This window comes from Paroedura picta, chromosome 5 (assembly GCF_049243985.1).
Source record: "Paroedura picta isolate Pp20150507F chromosome 5, Ppicta_v3.0, whole genome shotgun sequence".
Classification (NCBI taxonomy): Eukaryota; Metazoa; Chordata; class Lepidosauria; order Squamata; family Gekkonidae; genus Paroedura; species Paroedura picta.
In genome coordinates this window covers 70,258,491-70,263,822 of record NC_135373.1, presented here as the reverse complement: position 1 = coordinate 70,263,822, position 5,332 = coordinate 70,258,491, and positions in this window count along the sequence as shown.

Here is a 5,332-nt window from a genome sequence, read left to right as displayed (position 1 = left end):
CTTGAACAGCATCTATTCTCTGACTTCTGCATTTCATTGCTTTTAAAAGTCTCAGCCTACAGTTTACCCATTATTTTCATCATTTATATATTATTTTCATATTTATATATTTATATAACACCCTCCCCTAAGGAGTATAGAAGTATCACATGGCTTCCTGTGACCTTTTATCCTTCATCAGAAGGTAAAATGTGATATCATCCTAGCTTGAAGTAAAGTCTCTGGGGAATTCCCAGCATAGTTGAAAGAAGGGAAAAAGTGGAGTAGAGAAATGCTGAAATCAGCTAGTTTTGGGGGCAGAAAAAGGGAATAAAGCTGTTCCCCCTTCACACACACACACACACACACACAAGAAATCATTCTTGTCAACAGGTTCAGTTCAATAATAGTTTGAAAAAGTCCAAAATTTATGGGTGTGAGTTGACAGTTCTGTCAGTGTATTGCTGAAAAATAGCAACACATGAGCATTTGTTGATCTGATTTTTGCTGCAGCTATTGTTGATATGAGGGACACTGTTTCCGCCTTATTCCTAGGGTTCTTGGGTATTGGTCAACTAAACGGAAGGGAAGAGCGTAGGAAACAGTCATGTTGGTGTGGTAATGAGGCGAAAGCAAACTGAAATTACTGCTGTGGAAATGAACACTTCAGCCAAAGTTACTTCTGCTTTTGCTGTTTGGTTTGTCCCCCTCCCCCTAGCTCTCTATGCAATATAGAAGAATATAAGCATTTCTTTTGAGCAGCACACATCCAGAGGCTTTACCCATGGAAGCTAGAGATCTGTGTGCACCAATTCTGCTTTCTGGGGTTTTACTTAAATCTAATGTTTTCCGGACTTGAGTTAGGAAAGAGAAAGCATTGCATTCATTTTCTTCCATGCAGATTCCATCAGGAAATTGCATACAAATTGTGAAGTTTAATTTCTAGTCTATATGGCCTGTGCACGTTATTATTGGTTTGGATTGAGGAATTTTTCCATATAATCATTATTAAATATTAATATTTTTTTAAAAATCAAATCTTTCTGCTTTTTATCCTCAGTGATTTCTCGCAGGCTTCCAGGCTGCCACTAAGTGGCTTGGCCCCATTATTGTACCAAAAGCAGGGAAACACAAAAAACAAAACATTGCAAGGTAACAGACTTTAGGGGACTCTTGATGTAAGCAAAGAAATATGTAAATTAACTCAAATGGACTGAATGTATTTCAGAAAAAGGGTATCTTGTTAGAAACAGCTGTCAGTGAAAGTGGAAAGCCTACTCTAGGATGTCTAGCATATGTTTACTTCAGGTTTCTAATGCTGTTTCCACATAGGGCTGATTCCCCATTATTCAGCCATTGCTGCTGCAAATGCCTCTTGGCAGGAATGGAATGTCCATGTGGGATTTGCTTCAGTATCCTCTCATGTCCACCATTTGGAAGTTTATAACTTTACTGATATAAAATAAATCTGTGTCTTCCCATCTACATGGTGAAGAAATCGGGTCTCTATAATATTCCTGGGAAGATCATAGCTATGCAGGTCCGGAGAAGAGCCTGCCAAAGAATGTGGAAGGACAATCATGCAATAGGGAAACAATGTCTAGTTTGCTGTGACTATTTAAAGCATGTGACATTTTATTTGAGTGATACATTTTTAAAAACCTATTCAAAATAAATAGTTTCTAAAGCTATCCTCTAGCACAAAAGGATGTTTTCAGGAATGAATTCTGTTTTCATTGTTGGAAATCTGCTGATGTCACTTTGGACAATACACAGTTTCTTTAGTATCTTATTGGCCTTGGAGTTCTAATTGTAAGATTCTGTGACGTCTGTTGTGCTCTAAGACTTTCTGTTGACATATGAGAAGATAAGCCAATGCCAACCAAAAAAAAACAATGATGCTTCTGTTTGCCAAGCCTCAGTATGCCATCAGAGGACTCTCTCTCCTTGTAGGGCAATACTCAGTATGCTGGTTCAAATGTTACACAGCCACAAAGACTGAGCCAAAATTTATTTGGTTATCACTTGGTTAATAAAGCTACAATTTAGGAGAACTTCAGGTGATTCATTTGCAAGTAATGCTTCTGTATGACCATTTACGCACTGGAGGTTTCATGCCGGGCTGCAGGCTGGAGTTTTAGTCGTGGCAGGTTGTCCCTCCTCTTCTTGCAACCATATGGGGGAACATTTGGCCTGGTGTGCCTCATCCACCTCCAATTTGTGCTCCTGCACGGGAGCTGGGGCAGTGAAATTCCCAGTGCGTAAACGGTCTATAGGAAGCAAAATTCAGTTCTTATCTAAATTGATGTGTGTGACAACTCAGCTTATGTCTTGTGGGAATTCTCCATTTTAATTTGTTTTCCAGTGTCTGTCTAGACTGGTAATTTTCCAACTCTGGACTGAGGCACATTAATGTGCCACAAAGGAATTGCTCCTGTGAGCCTAGAGTATGAACTCGCAAGGGAGGCTGCCAGATGTATCTTTTAAGTGATTAATTGATCTGGCCTTTTTTGCTAGAAAGAACACTTCCATTTCAAAATTGTAAAATATCTACTTGCTTTAGGTATAAGCTGAAGGAAAGACTTTCACCCCAAGGATTTGTGCCTCATTAAAAATGGCACAGAGGATGAGCATTCCAGAGTGTCCAAGCGACCTGTTCTTTGGTTTTCAATCTTCATGACTAATTGATGGCAAATACTAATGTTATTATTTGTTGATTAGCTGATGTCCAACTTTAAAAATCTGATTATACCCTTGTTAAAATAATATATTTGTAAGTAGTGTGTTGTTGATTCATTGGAAAGTTTTATTTATATACTTCATTTTATATCCTATCTTTCTCCCTGATTGTTTGTCAAAGAGGCGTATCTCATTCTCCTTCATTTTAACCTCTCGGCAATCCTGTGAGATAGATTAGGCTGAAAAACTGTGACTGGTCCTACACCATTAAAAAAGCTTCCATGACAGTGGGGATTCAAGCCTGAGCCTCCCAAGTTCTATTTGGACACACTACTATACAATACCCATTCTCAATAGTGGAGTTAATTCCAGCTTCCAAGTCCTGTTAGTCTGTTTCAGCAAAATGCTGGAATAAATTTTGTTAAGTCTGTTTATAAGAAAGTTACATTATGTGTCTGAATGGGAGTAGGTATGTACATTTTGTCTGTAGTTAGCATTCATAAGGCATCATGCAATTTACAGCCTTCCATTTCATGCACTGCAGCTTTCTCTGTTATATTTTTGAACTCTTTGAGTCCACTATGTTTTAATAGCAACAGAGAGACTTTGGCAAGCACCCATATTATGAGAAGGCTTGGGAAATTATTTTTATGAGCAAGAACACACTGGTATTCCCAGCAGGATCTGTTGCCTGCCCCTGATGACTAGGGTTCACTCTCCAACTGCAGAACCCTAGCTTCAATATGGAGCAACTTCCCAGAAGAGGTCAGGAGTTTCCTGCTCTTCCAGCTTCTCAGTAAGGCTGTAAAATATATACATTTTGAAGAGCCTTGTGGGAAAGTTTTGAGTCTGGGCAATTTTTAAAATAGATGTCTGTTACTAGAATGATCGTAGTTTGGCTATCTGAGTGTGTGTTTAGACACCCAAAAGTAGACTAACTACTGTGTAAATGAAATACAAATACTGCAATCAAACATTAATGCAATGATTATAAAGTGATAGAGCATATCAAGAACAACAAAACATGATTATCTCTAATGATAACATATTAAGTAATGCACAGTGGCTTAGATCTAAGCTTTCAGTACATGGACTTAGTAACTCAGGTACTTATGCTGGCCAAATAATGTAAGAGTTTTTCTTAAAGTTTATAGACTGATCAGCACAATAGTGAGAATACATTTTGAGAAAACTGTATTATAGTGCTGCTCCACACCTCCTTCAATGTGAAAGGCAAAATGGGCATCAATTATACCTGTAGCTGCACTGGTTTGTTTGGGAAATGACAACACAACTTGACATGTTCAACCATTTGGTGAATGAGGATTTTAAAGTTTGGTTATGACCCTTCAGTAAGGAAGTTTGCATTGTCAGAAAGTATGTTTCCATTGCATTCACTTAACAATATATGTTATCAGTTGAGATAATCATGTCTTCTTGTTCTTGATATATCTGTGTTCCATCACTTTATGATCATCGCATTAATTCAGGCTTTCTCAACCTGGGTTTCATTAAATCCTGGGATTTCTTGGCAGTCCAGGAAGGGTATCCCAAATGGGTGGGAGTTAATTAATTTTAATATATTTTTAAAACTTGTTAAACATTTATCAGATGATATGACCATATATGGTCATGTTGACACAGCCTCCAATGATGGGCCTGGAGGGGGTGGGAAGGGGAGGGTTCCCAGATGGGCATGTACACAACTATGCCTCCCATACACATTTTGCAGGATCATAGAATCATAGAGTTGGAAGGGACCTCCTGGTTAATCTAGTCCAGCCCCCTGCACTATACAGGACACTCACAAACCTATCACTCATCCACTGTAACCTGCCACCCCCTTGAACCTTCACAGTACCATTTCAGGGGTTTCTTGAAGCCTGAGGAATGTTTCAGGAGTTTCTCAATGGTAAAAAAAACTGAGAAAGGCTGCATTACTATTTCATTGCAGTATTTGTATAATTTAGTTTACACAGTGTACATAGTCTACTTCTGGTGGTTCATTCATCCACTGCGAACCCCACCTTTCCCCCTATATTTTAGTGTGTATTTAGTGCAAGGAACTGTGCATGATCTTTATTGTATTTTGTGTGATTGGTACCCAGCTCATCTGATTTGTCGAGGGAGGGGAGCTTTTTAAATATTTTAAACAAATAAGCACTTCCTAGTTCCAGTCCATCCCCTGGGAGAATCCCATAAAAGACAGGAATGTGATGCATTCCTCCCCCCTCCCCTCGAAGTAAATAAAATGTCCAGCCAACTGTTCACACACTCCACACTCTGTCACAGAGAGATTCCAGTCGACCTCTGAAGATACCAGCCACAGCTTCTGGCAAAACATCCGGGACTACAACTACCAGAAAACTGTCACAGCCTGGAAAACCCACAACAACCGAATGATCTAGTCTGTCACCATTTCCCGCTATAAAATGCTGGACAGATGCTGACATCTGGCTTGAGAAGCTGCACAGACTATGGGGGGGGGGGCAACTTGACTGAGCAAATAGTGCCAGCTCCTGACCAGGCCTCCTTTCCACCATCACTTGCTGAAGTTTATGCCCTGGCAAATTGGCTGAGAATAGGAATGCCGGCTCCAGGTGGGACCTGGGGATCCCCTGGAATCATCTCCAGACTACAGCGATCAGTTCTGGAGAACATGTATGCTTTGGAG